Here is a 26,943-nt window from a genome sequence, read left to right as displayed (position 1 = left end):
CCCTGTATTTTTGGAAGCATAGGCTTACAGTAGGTCTTCTTGAAACTGTTCCATTTTTCTGTATTTGGTCCTTTTTTCTTCAGACCTTCAATATTATGCTTCCAAGAGTTCTTCCTGCTGTTGCCTAGAGACCACTTCCACCAATGAATACTCATTGAACTGGACGCACTTCTTATCTGGTCTGAATTGCTGTGTTACCAATGATGGAAACAGGCAGGGATTTTTATTTTTAATATAGTTTTATGTCTTCTTTGGGAGGCTGGGTGTGTTGGTTTTAATCTGCTTTTCAAAAGTGAAATTTTATTCTGTCTTGCTTCAAAGGAATCACCAGGAGTAAAGTAATGACAGATGCAGCTCAGGTAAGACTGGTATTCACTCCCAAAGTAATGATTCATCATTGCCTTACATGTGGACTGAAAGTGAACCTTGATTATTCCTGTAATTATTATTATAGGAAAATGTAAAAATCACCATGAAACATTGATAGCATCTTACTGTTGCAAATTATAACCTGAATTTGTCACTTTTACTGATTTAAGTATAACCCTAGTCAGGCCATCAGATAATTAATTGTTAAACTACACCGATATCTCATTTGCCAGAAACATATTTTGCTAAAAATGAGGTAATAATTTTAATTACAGGTTAAAAACACATAGTAACACAGGGAAAAGCAAACATGCTTGGAAGAGGCAGCTCAGAAAAAAAAGAGAGAAACTCTAAGAGCACCCAGTCCTTCCTTGGTGTTACAATGAAATTATTATGCAAAAAATTACGGAGAACAGTTTTATACAAAGGCATATTTTATACAAGACGTACTCTGAGCAGATCTAAGAAAAAAGACTGGATTTTGCCTTTTTATTTTCTGAAGGATAAGCAACCCTTGATTCACTAATGTTATTTCATTAACATTCATGATCTGATTTTTTTTTCTTAAAATCCTATAGATTTATTTTTCTCACACTTCTGACCTTCTTACTTTCATTTTCTGGTTTTACACTTCAAAAAAAACCCCTTCTTCCACCAGAGTGTTTGCCATAAAAAAATTTACAGACAGGTAAAAATTAAAGAGGTAGTCTCAAAGATACACAGAAAACACAGTGGAAAATAAACTGTTTAATAAGTTAGTTAGCTTGTGACAGAGAAGCTACCCAGGAAAAATAACATGTAGTATTGAAAACTTCCTTTTCTTTACTTTTCTTTATTCCTACGCTTTAGTTGCTTGATTCTGAGGGGAGCAGAAAGGCATCTGGCAGGTCAGTGCCTGGTTACACAACTGATGTCACATGCAGGAGAGAAAGACTAAGCTAGATTTGTCATGGAATGGTGACCAAAGCCTGAAGAGAGGTGTAGGGAGGCATGAGAGGCACTGAGGAAGTGCCTGGGGACACAAATGAAGGAGAGTCTCATGTTTCCACTCAGTAAATGGTGTTACTGGAGACCTATTGCAGACACCTGTGTATCAAATCACACAGCATGGGAACCACAGCAGAAGTCCAGGTGCTGCTGCAGAGCTACAGTTTCACTGGGATCACAGGGACAGTTTGCTTGAATAGACTGTTGTTAAGATTGGGCATGGAGTCTTGAGGTATTACAGATCAGGAAGGCAAGGAGGAGGACTTAGAGTTTACATATAGGCCATTTCTCATTCTAGTGAAAAATGTGAGTTACTCTAACAACTACTAAAACGTGTCTAGGCAGAAGCAATCCAGGAGATTCCTGGAGTGTATTTAATACAATTTCTTGATGGACAAGCTGACTAAGGAAGATGCTCTACTGGACCTGTTCCTCTCAAAAAGAACTAGCTGGGAGTGTGAAGGTCATGGCAGTCTTGCTTTAGCCACTATGAAATGGTACAGTTTAAGATACTATGATATTGAGAAAAGTGAGCAAGATTTATAACAGAATGACAGACATGGAACTGAGAAGTTCCATGGATGACTGTCTTAACTGTTTTAACTTGGTACCAAGCACCAACTCTCTGTGCTGCATTCATTCTATTTGGCAGTGTTTGTGACAAGTAGAGCTATAGCTTTAGATTCAGACTCCAACTCACATTTTTACAATTAAATATATTCAATAAAAACAAAGGCTCTCTGAAACTCATCCATTTACTACTCTTTTTCCGGTTTTGAAATAATTTTGTCCTCTATGTAAAAAGGGATATGAGTTCTTGGAATGAGTTTTCTAGTTCAAATCATATGTGCACTACATAATGAAATGTCTGAGAAGAATGAATGAGGAGGTCAATAGGTGAAATGTGGAAATGAGGTGCTATAATCCTGAGGAAACCACACAGCGAATTTCCCTGGTTTATGAGGCTGTCATACCTTTTAACATTTGGAATAAAACTGTGTGAGATGATCAAGTGGTGCTGTGTGCCAGATACACTCTATAGGAGCTGCATATGCTGTGTTCCAAACCCACATTTCTATACGACCTTTTGATATGGAATGAAGTCAACAAAACCTCGCTCAGAAGATCTGTGCACTTTCTCTTTCTTTCCTGGTCTCTAATTTATATTTGAGAAGCTGAGGCACTGAGAACTTGTGAGCTGAGACACTACCAGCAGAATCATGTCAGGCTTCATCAGTCTGTCTAGCACATAGATATGAAGATCAGACTTTTAAGGGTGCTTAGGGCACCGTCACAGTCTTCTGCTAGCATAGTCCACTTTTGTGCTGGTGCTGCACCACTGAAAACTCTAATATAGTTTTTAAACACCTTCTTCTTCAACCCCCAAATTAGATGTCCTCTCTCCCTGTACATTATTTTGGGAATATCAAATGTGTAGACACAGTATTCATGAAGACATTATGCTAGTGTGTGAAGAGTATCGTAAGTCTATGTATGACCTGCACACACAGGGTAGAGGAAAAACTACAAAACAAGGGATGAAATGAAAAACGTAAATTCATTTTGTTTCTTCACCATCCTCCCCCCAAAGCAGCACCCACACAAAGCAACACAAGTGGGAATGAGGCACCACAAAACTCTGTTCATGCAAGAGGATCACTGAACATGCTGTGCTCACCTGTACATCGGGGTTCACACAGGGGTATCATGCATTGTGCTTAGATCTTTCCTACATCAGGGCATGAACCTCAAGCATGTTAAATAGGATGCCTTTAAGTCTATCACAGGGCTATGTTATTTAAACACAGAAATACACAGAAAAAGACAGAAGAAATTTCAGCTTCTTCCAGCTTCTGAATCTATTTGTCAGTAGAAGTTAAGAATCAGAGCACTGTCCCTTTTGACTATGTTTTCTGGGACTGTTCATAATTTTCTAAGCTCTACTAATAGGATTTGGTTCCCAGAGGTAATTTACGTGTAAAATTTCTTCTGACTCCTGATTGAGTTCAATATGAGGTAAGCTGATCATGCCCAGTCCACAGATAGCTCTATATTTCTCCGGTAGCAGAAATTAGAATCCTGACAACTATGATGGGAAAAGTCATAGGCCTCCAGGTTTAGATAGTAAATTTTAAGGGACATATTTTGAATGTGGATGCTCATGGTGTCAGATAAATACCTTTAACCTCCCAAAGGCTATAACTCATAGCGGATAAAGTACTCTCTGCAATCTAAGAAAAATAAGAGATCTTAAAAAAAATAAGATGTACGAAGGAAAAATGTAATTTTAATAGACATACTTCTTTATGTAACTTTCTTGTCATCTGAGCCAATTACAGGTATTAGTGTTTCTTTTGTTCTAATTTTTTGGTCTGAAGTACGTGGGACAGGGAAGGCTACAATTTGCTGAGAGAAATTCTTTGCTGTGGCAAAGAGAAAGGTAGACCTGACACCAGAGACAATTCTGTGTAACTCTAAGGAACTGCAGCAAACTGTCAACTTGAAGTGTTTCCTTCATCTACATACTTACTATTGTCTATGGTGGGAAGAAGAAGGATGGAATTAAGTGCACATTTCGGTAACATTACATCTGCAGTATGATCATAGAATCATAGAATTAACTGCATTGGAAGAGACCTCCTAGATCATCAAGTCCCCACTGTGATTACTAGATCATGGCACTCGGTGCCACATCCAGCCTCATCTTAAAAAACTCCAGGGACGGTGAATCCACCATCTCTCTGGGCAGGCCATTCCAATACCTGATCTCTGTAAAGAACTTCTTTCTAATATCCAACCTAAACCTCTCCTGGCACAGCTTAAGCCTGTGCCCTCTTGTCCTACTGATGGTTGCCTAGGAGAAGAGACCGACCCCGACCTGGCTACAACCTCCTTTCAGGGAGTTGTAGAGAGTGATGAGGTCTCCCCTGAGCCTTCTCTTCTCCAGACTAAACAACCCCAGCTCCCTCAGCCTCTCCTCACAGGACTTGTGCTCAAGTCCCTTCCCCAGCCTGGTTGCTCTTCTCTGGACCTGCTCCAGCACCTCAATATCCTTCCTGAACTGAGGGGCCCAGAACAGGACACGGCACTCCAGGTGTGGCCTCACCAGCTCTGAGTAAAGGGGAAGAATCACTTCCTTACTCCTGCTGCCTACACTGTTCCTGATCCAGGCCAGGATGCCATTGGCCTTCTTGGCCACCTGGGCACACTGCTGGCTCATGTTCAGCTTCCTGTCAATCAACACCCCCAGATCCCTTCCTGCCTGGCTGCTCTCCAGCCACTCTGTGCCCAGCCTGTAGCGCTGCAGGGGGTTGTTGTGGCCAAAGTGCAGGACCCGGCACTTGGCCTGGTTGAATTTCATCCCATTGAAATCAGCCCAACTCTCCAGCCTATCTAGGTCCCTCTGCAGAGATGATGAAGCAAACTCTGAGCTGATTCTAAGGTGCTTCTTCCATGGTGCATTGGCTTTTCAGGGTAAATTGCACATGCTTAAGAAAGAAAATTAAAACATTAGGGCCTTTGACCAAAGGAAGTGAAAGTAAAATGAATGGGTTTGGTCTGAATGATAGTTATGTGCTGCGTCACACCTTAGAGTCCTGATGCTTTGAGGCAAGTTGTGGGTGTTTTCTGGCACACTTCCATATTTCCTTTCTGTAGAAGGCAATGTCTGAGGAGAAGGAAGTTTGTATCCCTGGTATCTGATGAAGAAGAAAAACCTCTGTGTGTTATAGATGTTGAAATGTACACTATGTTAGCTGCTTTGGCTGAGTCTTTTGTCAAGGAAAAACCTAATGAACTCCAACCTCAGCTTTCCTCCAACAGGTTAATAAAAAGAAGGTGTTTCTAATCTTTTGAGAACACTAAATCCTTTATCCAGAGGCTCAGGTCGGGTCCGTCAAAAAAGGTATGTACAAATAAACTGTATCAATTCAATTCAAGTGTTTCCAGTAGTACAGATACAAGAGATTTAAGACTGTTTATTTTAAGTATATTTAATCTGGAGGAATGGTGAAATATGAGATGAAGTTGTAATAATCAAAGATTATTGCAAAAATCACATCTGTTGATGTGAACCTGATAAAAGTGACTTGTCTAGCCAGTAGAAGTAATATTGTTATGTATTGTTATTGTCAATTCAGCTGTGAAATACTTAGTAAATTAATATAAAAGTGCATAAAATAAAATGGTGCTTCTAAAAAATACCATGTTTCTTCTGTTAGCCTGGATTGGATTTGTGGTGGATTGACCCTGTCTGGATGCTAGGTGCTTGCCAAAGCTGCTCTATAATTTCCCTCCTCAGCATGACAGGGGAAAGAAAATATGATGAAAGGCTTGTGGGCTGAGATAAGGATTATGAGCCAATTGCCATCATGAGAAAAACAGACTTGACCTGGGGAAAGTAGTTTAACTTACTGCCAATCGTTTGAGAATAGGGTAATGAAAAATAAAACCAAATCTTATAAACCCTCTCTGCTACTCCTTTCTTCTTCCTGAGCCCAACCTCATACCAAATTTTCTCTAACTCCTCTCTACCAGTGGCACAAGGGGATGGAGAATAGGGGTTGCAGTCAATTCATCATATGCTGACTGCAGCTCTTTTCTCCTTACGGGAAAGACTCCTCACACTGTTTTCTTGCTCCAGTGTGGGATCCCTCCCATAAGAGATAGTCCTTCACAAACTTCTCCAATATGAACCCTTCCCATGGGTTGACTTCCTCACAAACTGCTCCATTGTGGGATCCCTCCCATAAGAGATAGTCCTTCACAAACTTCTCCAATATGAACCCTTCCCATGGGTTGACTTCCTCACAAACTGCTCCATTGTGGGTCCCTCCCACCGGGTGCAGTTCTTCAGGAACAGGCTGCTCTAAGCATGAGTTTGCCACAGGGTCATAAGTCCTTCCAGAAAACTTTCTCCAGCATGGGTCCATAGAATCTGCCAGCAGATCTGTTTCAGTGTGGGAACAGTGTTCCTCTCTTCACAGGGCCACAGAACCCTGTCAGGAGCCTCCTCCAATTTGGGCTTTCCATGGGGTCACAGCCTCCATCAGAGGCATCTTTCTGCTCTGGTGTGAAGTCCTCCATGGGCTGCAGGTGGATCTCTGATCCACAATTGTGGGGGAGCCCAGCTGGTTCTGGGCTCTCAGTAAACTGAAATACTGAAGATGGAACTTCTTACACCTGGCAGAGGGTTAACCACGGACAGTGGGGACTGTAACACAGAGTGGGTTTCCTGTTAGGATGTTAACCTATTGTGTTAGGACATGTGGCTGTATGTCCAATCATGAGTTGTTATGATAGTGGTAAACCAATGCTGTGTGTACATGTGTCACCCAGAACTGTATAAAGGTAGACACACTGTTGCAATAAAAAAAGCTGGTATCCTGAAACCTATGTCGCCTCCCGCCTCGACCGCGACACGCAATGGACCTCCATACAGAGGCACATCATGGTCTTCACCATGGGCTGCTGGGGAACCTCAGTTCTGTCACCTGGAGCACCTCCTGCCCCTCCTTCACTGACCTTGGTGTCTGCAGAGCTTTTTCTCTCACATATACTCACTCTTCTCTTGGGATGCAGTTGCTGTTACACAGTTTCACACACCCTCCCCTCCCTTAAACACATTATCCCAGAAGAGCTACCACCATTGCTGATGAGCTTGACCAGCAATGGGTCTGTCTTGAAGCTGGCTGGCACTGGCTCACTTGGCTACCCTTATAGCTTCATCTTCCCCTCCTCCCTGCCCCCAACCTTGCCACCCAAATCCAGCATAAAGTAGACAAATAACTGCTTCAGAATCCCAACTGTTATCTCAATGCAGCACTGTGGTACACCCTGTTTATACATTGGTGATTACTATCAGCTTTTAAGTCTCTTCACATTTATGGACAAACAAGCACAAACTCACAAGTGGACATGGCTATTTTGTGATTTGTGTAACTGTCTTTAGACACTTATGAGTGGCATTACAATACCCCCACAAAAAAGCTCCAAATGTAGCTTTTCTTTTGATATTTCCAAGTTACATCCAGAAGTATAAAAATATTTGGGCTTAGTGAGACTTGTGACACCAGCATCTATAGAACTGTTCTTCAGAAGTTGAGAAAGTGTGTCTGGATGAGTGGGCTGTCAGATAGTGGTTGGACACCAAATTCAATGGCTTGGCATCTGGTTGGAAGCCAGTAAGGAACATGGAGAATATCCAGGAGCCAGTAGTGAGGCCAGCTCTTCACCAGTGGCCTGCATGATGAAATAAAATATATGCTTAGCTGGGAATGGCCTATATGCCTAATGGTAGAGCTTCAGTCCAGAGAGCCCTTAAGAAGTCTGGATTAACAGAACTCTTCTAAAATTCAATGAAGAATCACTCTATGGAACTACAACAAACAACCTGTAGAATCACTATAAATGGAAAGACAGTCCAGTAATTTACTCTTCAGTAATTTATCAGTTGGAAAAGCTTGGTTAATCAGATGTGCCATGTGCTATAGAAAGCCAAAACACTCTTATGACCTATGTTATGGTCACTAGTGGTATACACTGTGATATATGTTGACTCTCTACTGCTGGGATGGAGCATGGAATGCTTTATCTATATTGCATTTTAAAAAAAGTATTTTCCTACTATTTTCATCTGTGAAATAACATCAAACATGGATTTTTTTTTTTTATATGAGGCTAAATAGTATCCTTGGACAGAACACCTTGGCAAGATTTCTTTGAAGATTGGACAGGGATTTCAATGACGATTCACTGCTTTTCAAAATGAGAGAATCATGGTCATGACTTTATTTTTTATATTTTGGTATAATACCTGGTGTTTTTTGGCTGAATATCTAGTTATTCCACATTTTTAATGCACAGTTATTCCCACTGGTTTGAAATTCTATGAACTTTAGGAGAAAAATTTAATTTATTAAATTCCTTAGAGAAAACTAACAGTATATTTTTGTAATCAAGAATAATATCAATATACATAAATATTCCGTGAAGTGTATAGAGATGATGAGAACATTTGGTTTTTTAGTGAGATGAGGCCTAAAGAAAAGAAAAAGAAAAGGATAAATTAGGTGTCCTTAGAATTGATTTTGGTTTTAGATATAAACGGATATAAGAGCCAGGCTTATTTTAAACTTCAAACTTGGTTGAAACTCTATTATTGCTAGAAGACAAAATGCACCCAGCAGTCATTACTATAGTGTCTGAAAAGAGGCAATTCTACAGTGCTGTGTCAGGGCAAGGAAAAAGAGGAAACCTGTCTGCTTCAGAAAATCTATTTCTGCCTCATACTGCATGACATCTCTTATGTATCCTGAGGGTCTAGATCTAAAGAGAAAAGGGAGTGATGCCTCCTTTTCATTTACTTGCATATTTTGTTTTGGTTTGGTTTGGTTTTTTGTTTGTTTGATTTGGTTTTTTTGCTTGGTTGTTTTTTGTTTGTTGTGTTTTGTTTTGTTTTGTTATGCTACCTACAGTGTTGGGCCCACATGGTTTAGCAAAGTCAGCAACACAATTCACAATTATTTCTCTTTCGATGGAGTCAATAAATTATGGTGAGTCATGTCTTAAAATGTGCTGTTTTACTGGAAAACGTTCACAAGGAGCAATGACTTGCTGGTTTAATTGCTTGCCTTACTTGTCAGACTTAAAGGCTGATATATCTGACAAACCATCTATTTACAAGTTCGAAATGGAGTAATGAAATATGTTTGTATTTCTATGAAGAATCTTTGAACAGTTCATAGACATTACAAACTATTTTGTTGAGTTGCCTAAGGCCCAGAACTTGCAAACATTTATGCATATATGCATAAATATATAGCTTATGCACAAGTAGTTTTGTTGTGCATCAGATTAGCTACATTATGTCCTCACAGGATCAATTTTGAAAGCATGGAAAATTTTGCCTATCAGATATTAGTCCTGTGGCACACCAGAACTGAAGAATTTTGAATCTTAAGCTCTACAAACTAACTGAAAAAATACAGTACATGGTTTTGAGAACATGTACTGAAATGCAGAAATCAAAATTATTGAAAGGAACTACTAGCAATATAGGTGGTTATATACTGATCATCCTGTGAAATAAAAACATGTAACTGACCAATAATTATAAAAATTCCATTTGGCTAGTTACAAATGCACTTTTCAAAAGCAAGACTGAAATGTGTATTTCTCTACTTTGTCTGCTCCTTTTTATGACTGTTTATGACTGTTTATGCCTGTTTATGACAAGGATACTTGTAATTACAAAATTCTTTTTTATTTGAATGTTTATATATCAAATTTTGAGTAAGTATTGTCTGGTCCTTCAGAGAATAGATCCAGATCAGAATTTTCATTGTTCTGGATGTGTTAGGTTTCATTATATGTGGGATGTCATGTCACTAAGATCATAAAACTTTGAATTTCAGTTTTGCATTCTTGTTTCTACTGCCTAATAAGTAATGAGAGGACCTTTGTCAACTGAAGATTCACTTGACCCTTAGAGAGGGGAGATTTTCTCAACCTACAGAGATTTGTCTGTTAGTGACCCAAGGAAAACAAAACCATGTATGTCCAAACTATCCAGTCTGCCAGTAAGGAGGGAACTCTTCACTGAACAGATTCACAAGATCACAGTAATTCGATTGCCCTTTTTTGGAGGCTGCTATGCAACAGCATAAGGGAGAACCCCTCAGCAGGTCTTCCCATGTGTTATTCCACTGCTGGCAAATTTTCAGCACCTTATAAAGGACTGACTCTAACAGTTTATGGAATAACACTCTTTGTTAATACAAACTGTGACAAGTTAATAAGGTTCTTGGTCATTCTTGATAGGGTCTAGCTGCCAAAATGTGTTTAAAGCAATCTTACAATACCATAAAGCAAGCACAAGCACAAACTCTAATACAAAACAATGTAATAATGTATTATCAGTAAATTATTAGAGCAAACTGAGATCTAGTCCTTGAAAGCAATCAGCTCTCATAGCATAAGTTTCTCACCAAATAGGCATCCCTAAAAGGGAAGGAACACAGGTCCAGCCCATCAGCCAATCCCAGCATTTGTGATGGAAATTTCCTCCAATTTCTCCCCATTTCCAACTTCATTTTATACTATTTCTTTGGGTTCAGGTGGAGTTTGAGTGAATCTAGTCATAAGTGCTTAATTGGGTAGTTGTACTTGGCATTTATCTTTCTTGATGGACAAATGGTCAAAGTGTCACCATATTCTCCTCCCTGCAGGATGTTTGTGGAGAGAGTCTACAGTGTCTTCACATCACTCCCCTCTCAGGTGACATCCTCCATACAGGTGCTTATCAGTGTTTGGGGAACCTTTGTGGGGCATTGTGACCATGCTTCATCTGAGAAGCTGCAGCTGGGTCTTCTCTGTAATTCTTATTCTCTTTTAAATTTTAACCCTATCCATTACTCCACAAAATTTTTTCCCCTCTATAAGTACAATATCATAGAATCATAGAATGATTTAGGTTGGAAGGGAACTTAAATATCACCTAGTTTCAAATCCCTTGCCATGGGCAGCCACAGTTTCCATTAGACCTGGTTGCTCAGAGGCCCCATCCAACCTGATTTGGAACACTTCCAGGAAGGGGCTTGAATTATTTAATAACATTTTGATCCCAAGAAAATGGTAGAAAATTACAGCATAATCTTCAACCCTTTCCATACATGGAACTAGTTCAAGTTTATGTAAAAGTTCATAAAGTAATTTAGGTAAAATATTTTGTGTAACATAGCAAACAAGACAAAAGCCTTTCTGGCTAAGGTGCAAGTGTAGTTCTGAGGTACTGTCTTGGGTTCAGCTGGGATAGAGTTAATTCTTTTCTGCATAGCTGGAACAGTGCTGTGTTTTGGGTTCAGTATGAGAATAACATTGATAACACTGATGTTATAGTTGTTGTTAAGTAGTGCCTACCAAAATCAAGGACTTGGTGTCTCATGATCTCCCAGTGAGCAGGTGCACCAAAAGCTGGGAGGCAGCATGACCAGGACAGCTGACCTGAACTGGCAAAGGAATATTCCATAACACAGAATGTCATGATGTATAAACTGGGGAGAGCTGCTTGGAAAGGACCAAGTGCTGCTCAGGGATGGGCTGGGCAATTGTCAGCAGGTGGTGAACAACTGCATTGTGTAGCGTGTGTTTGTCTTGGGTATTATTCCTCTCTCCGTCTCTCACATCATCATAGTTATTATTATTATTGTTATTATAATTATTAAAATTATTAAATTTAATTATTTAACTATTCTTGTCTCAGCCTAGAGGTTTTGACTTTTTCTAGTCTTCCTCTCCAAACCTCCGGGGGAGAAGGTGGGGAGAAGTGGTGGGGTGCTGTGTGATGCATAGTTGCATGTCCAAATCAGAGGTCTACAACACTACTAGTTGGTCTGTTCATTTATTCTCCGTGACTTAGCAACAGGAGTAATTCTACAAAATTGCTTTGTTTATCCTAGTGGTATTTTAGGTAAGTTAGTAAAACTCTGTTCCCTTTTCCTCTTGCATAACTAGTGGGAGTTCTGTGTAATTTCTAAGTTAGGTTTTGTTGTTTAACTTCTGCCTAAGGTCTACCTTTCCTGTGCAGGTCATGAGTCATATTTGCAAATTTATTCAACTTAAATATTTTAGGACTCCATTACACAAAAGTGACAGAAATATGAAAGAAACCCCAAACCCAACACAAAATATAATTCAGTTTGTGAACTGATATGGTTATACCCTCTTAGTTCAGAAAAAAATCAAGAATCATTTGTCAATGAATGAGGGCATATGTATAGGCATATATAGGCATATATTGCATATATTGCCATTTTAAGAATAAAATCCTTCATTTTACTCACTGGAAAACACAGAAAGTCTAGCAGTGGATTTTCTAGATTTTTTTCAAGGGCTCCCATATGAAATTCTACATAGTAATTATGAAACCCAGACAATAAGAAAATGAATAGCTGGAAGAATCTTTTCAGCTCTATTATTTTGGACTTACTCAAGACATTTTAAAATGAGGTTTAGAAAAAAAAAATTGAGATCAGGTCCTTGTTACTTTAAATTGGAGAATGTTCATACAGCTCTTATTATTAGTATATGATTATGGACAATTGAACAGAAAATACCTTTTCCATATCTTCATAATAAAAGAATTAAATGCCTTTAATTTTAGTTTTCTTGTTACATACTTCATAAGACTATGACTCTTTTTAGGTACAGAACCTCATGTTCTGTAAAGTGTTCATTTTTTGTTATATTTAATAGTAATATAAAGTCAGGAATCAGTAGAAAATAAAATAAAATAAATTCTGAAAAATAAGCAAAGTGTTTCGCTATATCTGCACTGAAGAAAAAGGGGCTGTTAGCTCCCATGGATGGATGTCTCCTAGAAATATGGAAGTCTGGCACACAGAATAATCGTGTAATTTGGCAACAATTAAAAGCATACAAAATTCAAAACATGCCACTGGATTATTATCAATGTTACTTTTTTCTTCCAGTTGTTAGAGTTTCTGTTTCTGCTAAGATCTTCAACAACGTGTGTCATAGGAAAAATAATCACCCGCTATTTAATTGGTTGTAGAATCACACAGTTTTGTGGTTCCTGATTCACCATCCCATACCACATGATGATTGCACCAGAGTTCAGTCAATCTAATCTAGGTTTCTGAGTTCCCTCAACACTTAATAGAGAAGCAGTTATGTCCATGAAGGGAGACAAGCGTCTATGAGAAATAGGAGGAGTCATCTTACGGTTGTCCCTGCCTTGCTTAGTTAACTGTAAAGAAAACTTACACAACTAGTATAAATGCAAAGGTATATGCAAGTGTTAGGTGAGGTGAATTCACTTTTGGTAGAAGGTTAATAGAAAGATTAATGTTAAGAACATGATTTGCTGAATCCAGACCTTTATGTCTTAAATAAAAACTTGAATTTATTTTCAGATGAACCGAGATCATATATTTGCCTGTTTAGTTCATATTCATCCAGAGCAACTGTTTATTTCACTCCAAAGCAATAAGAAGCAATCTTACATTCTGTTGAATTCCACTGTTCTCAGAAGTTACTGTATCATTGTAAAATGTAGAGCAAACAGGTCACTCATCAACTGTCAAATAGAGCAAACACTGTACCCTGAGACACTTTGATAGAGTCTAGAGTCCTCCACATGCACCTGTAAATCTCAACTTCAATCCCTCTGACTGGTCTTAACTTGTGCAACAGCTCAGATTCTGCATGCAGATGTCCACCTGATTTCCACTACTGACAGTTTCATAGTGAGGTGTTGCCAGAGGCCACTAAAAAGATCAATTTCTGATGATATTGCTACACACCTTTGCAGATTCTTCACATGTTGGTTGTGGCTGATTACACTCTGCTCCTGCTTGCCATGGTTTAGCATACTCATTCTCTTCTCACTTTATATTTGGCTCTTGACCAAGACAAGGCCATGGAATTCTCTTATCACAAGAAGACAAAAGAAGCTCATAAGAAACCAGCATTCATCACAACAAAGTGTAAAGGTGAATCCCAGAAACCCAGTCCTCACATCTTTGCTTCAGATATCTATAGCATCTTTCGTACTACATGGATGAAAGACAAATGTGCTGTCTTTCATACTGTTTCCTAAATAGCATTATTGGCCTTAGAACTCTACAAGAAATACAATGCTTTCAGGAAGTCTGCCTATAGCACATCATAAATATCAGTAGTCTTGTCTGTGATATATTGCCACAATAGCAGAAAATGGTTAATGATCAATTAGTCATTATAGTTCACATTTTCTTTCTGTTGTCTTCATTTACTAAATATGATATCCTACTTTACCTTTGGCTCTGTGAGTCAGCTAATTTGTTCCCTTAATATTAATTGGTTCTTTCAAATAAGTAAATAGGTAAATTTGATTCCTTCAGGAAATAATCAGAACAATTTTCTCCTTCAGAATATACTTCAGTGAACTCTACAGAAGAATGAACTCATTCCCAGTACAAATACTGTTCCATATGACTCACAAAAAGTATCATGGATCTAACTACTATTCTTGCCAATGAGCTGCTGTAAACAAGGTCTTTCTGTCACACACGCAGTTTAAACCCTTTGGTAGTGGAATCCTCATGTCTGAACTGTGGTGTCATGACTATCCATCTTTCAACTGATTATAGTTAAGTAGTGTCATGTTTAGAATCTGCAGTATTAAATGGAAAAAATGCTTAGCTTTAAGTCAGATCTTCTGACATGCTTTCAGAAGCATATCTGTGACAGGAAAAACTGCTATTAAAATGCATTCTTTTTTGTAATAATGAAGGAATGTAGTAAATACTACAATAGTGAATGCTTTCTTTAATGAGAAATAGCCTTCAGGTGTTAGATGTATACTACTAGATGTAATGTAGACGGGGTAGGCTTCCCCATGCCTCCATGTAGCAGAGGGCTGAGAAACTCCTGGCTAGTTTGGAGTGAGATGTAACATGTTTGAGAGTCCTAATTAATGGTGAGCGAGATGGAATAAATACAACAACCAGATACAGAGAAGATTACTTTCAAGGATGTGATAGGAAATATTCTTCACTCCATTTTCCAAAAATAAGGAGATTTAAGGTATAGAGCCTTGACATACTCTTGTAGCTTGAAAGGGACAGGGGCTTATGGTTGTAAGAAACAAAATCTGGTCAGGCATGGAAATACAGAGGAGACTTACTCTTTCCACAATTACAAACATGGATCATACACACATGCTAGCTATTCTTGTTACCATTACAACCGTGAGACTTTTTCCCTATTATCTGCAGGCAACCTAAAACACATCTGTAAGAGCTAAATGCTAATTCTCTGAAAAGTCAGTTGCACTAAGACATCTAACTCTTTAGGTTTAAGCTGATCCACTCTATTACTTCTTACATGATAAGCAATAACATATGGGAAGTATGTTATCCTCATAACATTATTATTAATTATGTTATTCTCTCTTCTCTTGTATGAATAGTAATAACAATGAGAAGATGCAATGCAAAGTTTTACATATTTCTGTGGCTTGTGAAAGTTGGGCTAATTAATACTATGAGGTGTTCTTCCCCAGATCCCTCACTACAACAAACATATGCATTTAGCACAAAAAATACATTTACAGTTTATGTCAGCAGGAGAGTCTGCATCACGTTTTAGTTCATCCTTTGATATTTGACTTGAGTGAAAACCATTGAAAATAGTGGCATACACATACCTGTTCACATACGGTGTTCTCTGAATTTGTTGTGCAGGGGACACATTCATCTGCTTGATTGTCAGATATTCTTTTAGTTCTTAGCTGATTATTTCTGGAGTACTGAGAAGTCTGTTGAAATGTAATTCAGCAGATAAAATCAAGCATTCTGACAAGATATTCCTGTGTGTGAAGCTAAACATCACTGTATGATTGAATAATGTCTGACCATTGCAGTATAAAAAAGATATGTAAGAATCATCATTATTTAACTTTTTGATCAATTTTTAACGATCCAGTGTTATGCACTAACCTTGTGGTTAGCTTTTTGTTGTAGTCTGCCGTTGTTATGTGTATCACAGAATCCTAAGGCGACAGGATTTGTTAGGATATGTCATGAGATGAAACAGCTCTGGAGTCTGTTTTTCTCTTCTGTCACAAGTTTAGACTGCTGCACCAGCAGCCATAATGAGTTGTGTGTCAGAGACATTTCTTCCTTTAATTTAGTCTCTAGTAGGTTATTGTCAGTAGACCATATTGAATGTAATTACGTAGAAAACCCACTATGAGTATATCGCTCGCCTGTTCATTTTGACAAAAAGCATTTCAGTAGAGGAACAAAAAACAAATCACTTTCTAAAAACATGAAGCAGTTATACTTTGTGATGTTGTGGTCTGGCTTCTGTCTCAGAAGGTGAGGTGCACTTAATCTGCTGTGAGCAAAGAATATTCAGAAAAACTATCTGTGTCCTTTCACTGCTCTCATATTTAATGGCTGTTCCTTTCTACCATCTTTCTTAGCTATACTCAAGCAATCGTGCACATTTTTCAACTTTATCCAGAAAAGAGAGAAAGGTTGACTGCTCAGTAGCTTTCATTTGAATATAATGAGCTTCTTAAATAGAGTTTTGAAGATTTCTTTAAACGTGTCTGTCTCTTTCAGTAAGGTATTATTTTCTGGTTTTACTTTTTGTGGAAATGTTTCTGTGTATTTTCCATTACTGCCTCATCAAATATGAATTTATGTTAACTTGTTTAATGATGTGGCTCAATTGGGATAATTGATGTGTTTATTCTTCCACTTGCTCAAGACTATGCAGTGACAGAATTGTTTTCCTGTTACAGGTACTTCATCCAGCAAGTATTTCTGCATATGCTGTTTCTTTAGATACCGTTCCATGGGGAAATGGATTGCAATTAGATAGTACCGTTCAAAGAAAGAATGCATTTTTAATGCCGTTTCACAGAAAGGTCTTATCATTTTCATGGTATTTCCTCTTTGGCCTTTTTCCTTTATTTTCTTCATTTCATTTGTGACATGAATTTTCATATATTTGTAACAGCATATTTAGAGTTACGTTTTTAACTGTGCAGTAAAGCAGAGTTTAGATGACCTATTGAACTTGAGTATGTTTTGAAGTACCCAATAATCAGAAACCCTATTTCAAGGGCAATTGTGTATTTTGAGGGATCACTTTTAATTAATATTGATAGGGAAGTATCAGTACTAACTTTGTAAGAGTCATGTATACTTTTGAGGATTTCAGATAACAGTTGTAATAATAATAAGAAATGGTCTGTCAGCTTCTGACAGATAGGATAGGTCACTATTGCCAAGCCGATAGTTGGGACTCATGGGGATATTGGACCCTATTACAGGGCTAGAGTAGGAAGAGGGTTTTGGAAAGAACAGGCCAGACAATTATGTGGATATTAGTCCATCTGACAGAATGCCTTTGACCCACAGACAGGAGGCATGGTCTGTTTTCTGTCTGCTTTTGCTTCACATAACCATAGATGGGTTTAGCTGAGGGAAGGAGATTGTAGAAGCAGCTAGGGAAAGTTTTAAAAATGTAGTTAAGATACAAAACAGAGTTCTGGAGCTTTTTATTCTCTTTATCTATAGGGCTTTTGTTTTGGTTTTGTTTTGCATGGACATTGTGGATTTTTTTGAAGCAACTAAAGTGGAAATAGGATCCCAGAGGTGAAAGGATATAGATGTCTATTCAAATTTGGCTTATTGTTTTAGCTTATTTGGGGAAATCAGGGTGATGAATCACTAGAGTAGTCAAAAAATTTTTGAGCTACGTGGCTGGTCTGAGCTGAGCATCTACCTTAAAGCCACTGTTTTCAAACTCAGTTGTAGTTTGTCCTTTTGCCATGTTAACATCATCATAGACCCATGATCAAATTTAACTTGACTGGATAACGATGTAAGGTCAATTGACAAAAGTTGCTAATGACAGCAGTCAGAGGCACCTACTTTTCTAAAAGAGAAGGCTTGTAAGCTGCTTCTATAACCTGAAATATGAGAATTCTAGCCTGTGTTTGTTATCAGAAATGGAATAAATATGAACATATTACAAGCTTTGCACTGTGAGATGTTCTTAGTAGTTCTTCAGTTTCATAGTTCTTCAGCTACTTCAGAGAATTACAATTGACTGTCATGGTAGAGTTTTATCATGTTCCTGTGTAGAAAGATAGGTCTGACAAATGGAGCTTTATTTGTGTGGGGAGAAAAATGTAAAGATCATCAAGGCTGTCTCTCCCATCTCTCAAAAGAACATATCTGTAAATGTCAGTCATATCTGGTACTCAGAGATGATTTTGCTGAGGTGTACCACTGATTACCCTAATGAAGAGCTGTAAGGCTGGGCAAAAATGGAATAGCATAAACATAGCATAAACCAAGAAACATATTGTTATTGAAGGAAGGTAAGCTTTGCCACTGTCTGACTGTTATGAGCTGAAGAACATAGTTCAATTACTTTGCTTTTGTCCTAAATATTTATATTAAAAAATTGTAAAAGTTACCTAGAACTGACAATATCAAGACAATATCAAGTAATTAAAACTTTGCCTTTTCAACTCATGCCTCTTAAAGTAATATGTTGGTTTTCATCTTGATTTCGTGTGCTCACAAAATCACCTGTAACACTACCCTGCAAGAATCCATATTTTGTTTTATAACTTTTCAAAGAATATTGGTCAGATTTTGTCTGAGATAAAATTAACAATAAATTACTTTTTCTTCACTTAGATAATGACAGAATTTTCTCCTTGAAAATAACAGCTCTGTGCACTATGAAGCAGTGAAAAAAACCTAATATTCTTAGTATCTTTTAAATCAATACTATTTCCCTTTTACATTCTGTGTATTCATATAAAATTAATTTGAGTGAGATACTAATCTCCCTTATTTTGCAGGAAATTAATGGTAGCTGTCTCTTGCTCATGTTTTTTTGACTGATCCTGAGTTTTGTAAATTATTTTCCCCTATAATTTTCAAAATATCATGTCAAAATAAAAAACAGAAAACCACTAATTTTTAAATCAGTTTGGCGTTTTAAATATGGGCCTAAACTGTACTTCTTATTGAAGCTATCTATGTCAGAGGCAAGACCCAGAAATCAAGTTTATTATGGATTTCATGTTGAACCATAGCTCCAAACAAGTTGTGCTGAAGTTATGACAACAGTTGTCCTCCTAAATGACATATGGTTCTATTGTGCTGCTGAACTCATTAACTGCTCACTATATTTGTATACTGAGTAATGGAAATCAGTGATACATACATCTTTTGAAAGGATGTGACACATTTGTACTACACTGAACTGTCTTTGATAGGGAACAGGATTGCTGTTGCTAAGGATACAAGAAAGAGCAGAACTCTGCAGCCACTGCTAAGCTTGGAAGGTTACCTTTATCCTTTTAAAGGGAAAACAAGAATATTAATTTTCTTACACAGATTCGGGTGGCTATCCAACTATTCACTGAAAAAGAAAGACTCTGGATTGACATTTTTCATATTAAATCCCTTGTGCAGAATAACCTGCTAAAGAAGAAGCCAGAAAACATGCAAAATTGCCTCAAGTCTGAAACAGCATATTTTTCAAAAGAAGTCATTTTGATTACACTAGTTTCAATAATTGCAATTAATCTTACAAAAAAGTGTTTTCTGCCCTCAAAGAACCACTTTTGTAGTTATTGTGTTTTGAAAAGCTGGCAATTCAGCATTTGAAAAATTATAGTAGTTCCATTTCTGGAGAACTCTGTTCTGGTCCTCCTCTCCAGTGCAAGAAATCATGAGCTAAATCATATCTATGAGCTTGCTTCTCATGAATAAGAAGATTTTTACCTTTGGGGTTTGTTTTTTTTTTTTTTCAAATGGACAACCTGAATTGAATTGGATTCAAAAGTGAGGGAAGTAGAAAACATAATGTCTGTAAAATAATGTTTACAAGATTCATGAACATGTAGACGACTAAGCATCTCCAGTGTTTAAGTAGACATAAAAAGATGCATATATATACACATATAAATTTATATTTATGTATATACATATAAATTTTTCCTCTTCCTTCAGGTTGTTCCTGTGACTGAAAAGAAGACCAGAAACAAAAAAAAAACCAACAAGACAGACATTCTCACAGTGATGGCACATTAATAGCTCTATCTGACCATGTTAAGAAAGGAATAAACAATATCTGTACATTCTGCTCTCACAGACATGGATCTCCAGGCATGCTTTGTAATTGCTTTACATGAAACTATTAATTTTGCCATTTGGACTTGAAATTATGTTTTATGGCCTCTGATCTGGCTTATACCATCAGATGTCTGCTGCTCATGGTATTTTAATTTATATTCTAGGATCAACAGAACATGTGTACTTACAAAAAGTCAGGAGAGCTAAAATCAAAAGAATAGAAATGGGGAATCCTGGGGGAAAAAAAAGCACCAAAGGAACATTGGAGAGAAATGTGCCTAGATAGTTTCAGTACCAAAAATTCTTTTCATTGCTTTTACCATAGAGGAAGAAATCACCTCCTGGCAGTTGTGACAGCCACGTTTTCTTCCTGAATACTTTGCTTTTAAATCTCTGCTGCTCCTATATAGGTGATCATATTATTGTCCTTGTTAACTGAATCAATTGAGAGACCTTGAACATTACAAGCCCATCACTGTTCTAAATTGACTTTTGCCTTGCTATTCCTCAGTTGTATTTATTTACATGCTTACATAGTACTATTTGTGAGAGAAGGGGAAGAATTTCTCTATTAAGAGCAGGAAAGGTAATGTCTCTCTGGCAAACAGATCTTAAATAGACTCTGCACAGCTTTTATTTCCAGTACTGTGTGCAAAGAAGAGGTCAACTTAGAGGTCAACTCTGAATTCTGCTTTTAAATAAATTTTAGACCTTTCATGATTCAATATTGTTGAGGAAGCCTGCCAAGTCTGAGAGTTAAAACTTCCATTAATAATAATTAATAATAAATTTATTATTATATACATAATATATATAATATATATTATACATATAATATATATAATATATATAATTAATAATAAATACTTTTCTTGTTGCTATACAACTAGCTAAAGCTGAGATGACTTTTATGAAGTTTGGAAATGAAATAACATGTTTTTTAAAAATGTCACTGTGCTGAAATGTTCCTTGGGTTCTTAAGGTTCTCTTTTACCTAAATTCTACAAGTGTTTCAGGATCTAAGGGAATTGTTATAACCAATAAAGGCTATTATTTTGTTTTGAAGACTGTGAGGCAATTGAATGGTTCAAACTGAAAGTCATAAGTATATTAGTCTTGCAAAGATAATAATAATAATGCTTTTAACTGGGTGTAACTGTCCCTTGCACAGGCCAGTATGTTCAATATTTTGAAAGTATAGGGATGTAAGTGAGGGAAGATAATATTTGGAAAGAGGCAAAATTAAAGTTCAGTAAAGGCTGGACTCTTTTGTTCTCAAAGAGACAACTAATTTTTCTGTTATGTTGTGATGAGTTGTTTTTTCTTTATGCACTTTCTTATATTGTAATGCTCACTTTTCAGTTTTTCTTGTATTTTTTTCTTTTCTTATGGGTATTGGGCCACTTCCAAGGGATCCAGACATTTGACAAAATTATAGTTACATTCTATATTACTACAAGCATACTTTATCCATTTCAGACATCTAGGGAAATCTAAGGGGTTTTTCTGTCTATATAATGGAGACTGATAATAACCATTTTGGTTTACAGAAGTTTATGTAGCAAAAATTTATATAGTAATTATTTGGGATTTGTTTAATTGTTTGATTTGCATATACAAAGAATTACTTTATTATGAACCTGAGCTTTAATCAGTTTTATAGGATAATCCTAATTATATCAAGCTGTGTATCCCAATTTCAAAGCCACTTTAGGCTATCCAACTTAGCCATTTTTAAAATTACAAATTCTTCCTTTCAATAGGGAGGTCTATTTTTGTAGTGTAAGAGGAAGGGTAAAGGGATAACAGACATTATATAAGATGGAGATTCAAGAGCTCTTCAAGAAACTGGAGCCTCTTTTCAAATGAATGCAGGAAAAAGCATCCCTCAAAAAGATTCAGCTTAACAGAATTTGAAGTTGTACAGGTTTAAAACACAACATTCAGAATACAAGATTCCTTTTCCTCACACTGGTTAATGCAATTTTTAGAAGGTATATTGCCAACATGTAAACCTATTAAACAAAGATCAAAATGGATGAGCATCTCTCTGTCTTGTTCTGATTTTGCCCTAGCTCTTTCTCACAAGTTGTGAAGAATAGTACAGCATTCATGTTAAGGTAAGATAGTCTTATTCCACATGCTGTACCTCTTACTTGGTTTCAGCTGCACTGGCTGTCAATTTCTTCAGGAATTAATATGCAAATATTGTTGACGTATTGGATTCAGCAGTGTCTTTTCCCCATGGTGAATGCTGAGTATCAGCATATTAGTTAGTACATCATGATCATTTGATTCATGTCTTCTGAATGTTCCCTGGGTTCATTTTTCCAGTAAACCCTTTGAAAATGTATCATTGCATTTCTCTCTACTAGAAGGAACTGACAGTAAAAGGATACTTTGTTTCTAAAAGCTTATCCATGTAGTGTTTGTATTAATTATGTTTTTATGTGGAGTGCCTGGGGACGTACATGTTACAGACACTATAAAATAGAGATTGGATTAAAGTGTCAGGAAAGCAATGGAGGTTTCATACTGTGGCTGTCTGGAGTCAAATCAGTGCAGTAAGTGGCTGGGACAGTTCAGTTTTGTTATAACCTCTTAAGCTGTATTAGCACTTATGTGAAAAACATGACAAAATTCCTTTTTTTCACACAGGACATAAAACAGCAGACTTGTGTCAATGACCCAATTGTAATTTCTCACTTGATGCTGAATACAAATCACTGAGCTAATAGAAATCAGTGGAATCAATGACCTCTTTCTGCAATTTTGAACTTGCCTTTAGGAACAGGATGACAAGTAATGAACTCAAATTGTAAAGGATTCTTTGGTTACACATTAGAAGGAGCCTTCTAACTCTTCAGAGTGAATTATATAAGGATATTATGACTATTCTAAGAAAACTAGGCAACACATGCATATTGTCTGTTATGACGCATAAATATTTTTGTTCAGGATGATGGGTAGGATGGTTTCCTGAAGTCTCTTTTTTAGCATGAAATGAACATTTTCAGGACAATCTACTAAGAATTGTCCAAATAGTATCCTTTAAAGTTTTCATTTTAAATTATTGCAATGTATTATACAATCTAAGAAATGCAAATGGAAATCAGAATAAATAAATCATTTCTATAAGGCAATAAATCAATGACAGATTCTCCTGCATATGATCTGGATAGCTTTTTCTCTCTAACCTTGCTCAAGGGGACACACATTTCTAGGGCCATTGAGATTTCCCTTCCAAGAGCAACATCATCTAGAGTCCTGTGTGAGGCATTTCACTTTTGTTACATCTACAGCTGTGTCTTCAGATATACAGAACCATTATTCCCTACAGTTCAAAAAAACTTAGGAAATATGAGTCAGTTGTCAGATAACTAGAAAATTTCAGAATTTGGCAATGAGAGAGATGAGTTCAGGTTACTCCTTAATAAGTCTGAAGCTATTGATGATTTTTTTTTTTTTTTTTTTTTTTTTTTTTTTTTGGTGGCTGTAAAAACCTTCTTGTTTTCACTCAGTGAATTTCTTAATATTTGTACACATTCTCTCAGTGGCTTCCTTTAATAACCTTTTCCTAGTAATCTATAGGAGCTGGTTCTTTAAAAGTTCTTCAAGAATTCTTGTGTTTGATTCTAGTTTGGAAACTGTACCTCCATAATGAATCACAGATGACCACTCTTACACCTCCTGGCATACATGCCTGACCTGGTTTTGCATTTCATAGAATCACAGAATGTTAAGAGTTGGAAGTGACCTTAAAGATCATCTAGTCCCAGATCCCCTTGCTGTGGGCAGGGATACCTCTCACTAGACCAGGTTGCTCAAGGCTTTATCCAGCTTGGCCTTTAACGCTGCCATGGCTGCGGCATCCAAAACCTTCCTGGGAAACCTATTCCAGTGGCTCACCACCCACACAGTAAAGAATTTCTTTCTAATATTTAGCCTAAATTTCCCCTCTTTCAGTTTGTACCCATTACTCCTTGTTCTGCCAATACAGTTCCTGATGAAGAGCCCCTCTCCAGCTTCCCTTAGGCCCCATTCAGATACTGGAAGGTTGCTATGAGGTCTCCACTCAACTTATTCTTCTCCAGGCTGAACAGCCCTAACTGTCTCAGCCTGTCGTCATAGGGAGATGCTCCAGTTCTGTAATGGTCCTTTCGAGGCAGTCCAGGATTTCGTTGGGTCTCTGAGCTGTGATTGCACACAGCCAGCTCATGTTGAGTTTTTAATCAATCTTCAGTCCCAATCCTTTCTCCACAGGGCTGCCTTCAATCACGTCTTCCCCCAGCTTTTAGGTATGCCTGGGATTGCCACAACCCACGTGTAGGACCTCATACTTTGCTTTGTTGAATTTCATGAGGTTTGCATTGGCCCACCTCTCAAGCCTGTCAAGGTCCCTCTGGATGGTGTCCCTTCCCTCTAGCGTGTCAACCGCACCACACAACTTGGTGTCATCAGTCAACTTGCTGATTGTACCCTCAACCCCACTGTCCATGTAGCTGACAAAGTTGGTGAACAGTGTCAGCCCCAGTACTGAACCCTGAGGGGCACCACTTGTCACTGATCTCCATGAGGACAATGAGCTGTTGACCACAACTCTTTGCATGTGAGCATTGAATGAGTTCTTTATCCACTGAGTGGTCCATCCATCAAATCCATGTCTCTCCAATGTAGAGACAGGGATGTTGTGTAGGACAGTGTCAAACACTTTGCATAAGTCCAGGTAAAGGATGTCAGTTGCTCTGCCCCATCTACCAGTGCTGTCTCTTTGCCACAGAAGGTCACCACATTTGTTAGGCATTATTTACCCTTTGTAAAGCCAATATTGGCTGTTACCAAATGTCTCTTTATTTACCATGTGCCTTAGCATGGTTTCCAGAGGAATCTGCTCCAGGATCTTGCCTGACACAGAGACGAGACTGACTGGTCTGTTGTTCCCTGGCTCTTCTACTTTCCCCCTTTAAAAGTGGGGGTTATATTTCCCTTTTTTAAGTCATTGAGAATTTAAACTGACTGCCACATTTTTTCAGAAGCTCTGTATAGTGGCTTAGCAACTTCAAGTTCCCTCAGGACCCACGGATGAATCTCATCAGGTCCCATGGGTTTGTGCACATTCAGATTCCTTAAAGAGTCTCGAGCATGACTTGCAGTAATAAACACTTTCAAATGGAAAAGGAGTCACATCTTCAGTGGTGTCTGTTATGCATAGTTCACTGCTATATGTGTTTTCACCTTTTTCACAATCCAGAAGTATTAAGAAAGATATACTTTCCCGAAAGGAAAGTAAATGCAGGCTAGAACCTGAGACTGCTCTCTTCTACTTCAGAGACCATCAAATCAAAGCATCCTTTTTGCTGCTCTAGTTCCTCACAGCCAGAACATGTACTCATGTACATGTACATGTACACACATGACACTGCTGTACAAAAAAAAAAATCCAGATATTGTTCTGCTGTTTAGCAAGAAAATAAATTTTTCATCTGATACCACATGCCATGAAATGTTATTTCAAAATCAAACTTATTTAAGCAGAAGACCCCAAATATCAGCACAAAAGTGCAATACTATCACTCCAACCACTGTACTAGAAGTTAAGACTAGTACCATTCTGACTCATAAGAGAGCAAATTTTTTTTGTTTTGTTTTTTAGTCAAAAGCAAAAAATATCTGCAGAAATGTAGAATTTATCTACACTTTCATACAGTCTGGGAGTAGTACATTTCCCACCAGTTTTCAGGGGGATAGAAATGATTTTCTGTTTTAGTTTATCTCCTTTGAGTCACTGTCTTTCTACAGAGCCAAGGAATTTTTGCAGCTTCATTACTGTAGACTTCATAAGCTAAGTAGGATTATTTCTTTCAAGTATTGCAAAAGACTGAGGCTTCTCCTTGTGCATTTCACAGAATTTGTGTTTTGGAATAGTTTATCTCAGTGTGGGCTTCCCTCACACATGCTGACTAGTAACTTTCATATATTCTGTCCTTATTTGGCTTTCACAGAGGCAGGGATATTTTAGCAATGACTCATAATAATTTTTGTCTTTTGTGTTTTTTACTGTCTCAGTGCAAAGAAAGATATTTTTAGCATTTTTTGCCCACTGATCTAAAGATGTTGGGCTTTTATTTCCTAAGTATTGTGCATAGCATATGGTATCTGAATTGCACCTGCCACAAAAAGCTGTATAATTCATAAAGTCTACGAGACATCTTCTGATGTTCTTATTTATTGAAGATTCTCTTCCACTGGCTCAATAATTTTTTTTTTATTGTTGTAATTAGGATAGTTATATCATAGAAATGGCTTCTTCTCAGGCTAAAATTAACTGTTCCTTTTTGCACCTGAACATGGAACAGAAGAATAACAAGTCCCATTTTTGCTCAGTGTTTCTCTGTTTCCCCATAATACTTTCTCTACAAATGTATGCAATTAGAGACACAAACAGCACCTCCTCCCCAGATTATTGTTCAGAAGTGCCTGTGTCATCTGGTGGGGATAAGCTCTGGTTTGGATCACAGGAACATCATAACACGACCACCTGCCATGAGGGAAAGATGTGTGATCATTTCCTTGGCAGTGAAAGTAAGATCACTGCTATGCATCAAAATTAAGACATTTACATGTATTTGTTTTGTGGAGTTCATTGCTTATCTTTAGGAATCCAGCTCAATATTTCAGGAAAATCTGTATTAATTTCCCCACTTCTCTTTCTTTGCACTTGATTTTGGAAGGGATGGATGCTTCTGGAAGAATAACCTTCAAAACATGAGCCTGTAATACAATGGAGGTGAGACAGAGTTGTCCATTAGGTAGCTGAGTGATCAGTGACCCCCATTTTTATATGTTATGTTAGCTTATATAAAAGGCAACCCCATATATAGCAAATACTTCTGTTTTAAATTAAAGCCAC

This window comes from Myiozetetes cayanensis, unplaced genomic scaffold, assembly GCF_022539395.1.
Source record: "Myiozetetes cayanensis isolate MyiCay16 unplaced genomic scaffold, myiCay2020 scf4, whole genome shotgun sequence".
Taxonomy (NCBI): Eukaryota; Metazoa; Chordata; class Aves; order Passeriformes; family Tyrannidae; genus Myiozetetes; species Myiozetetes cayanensis.
The sequence above is the reverse complement of the archived record's forward strand: the minus strand, read 5'-3'. Positions refer to the sequence as shown.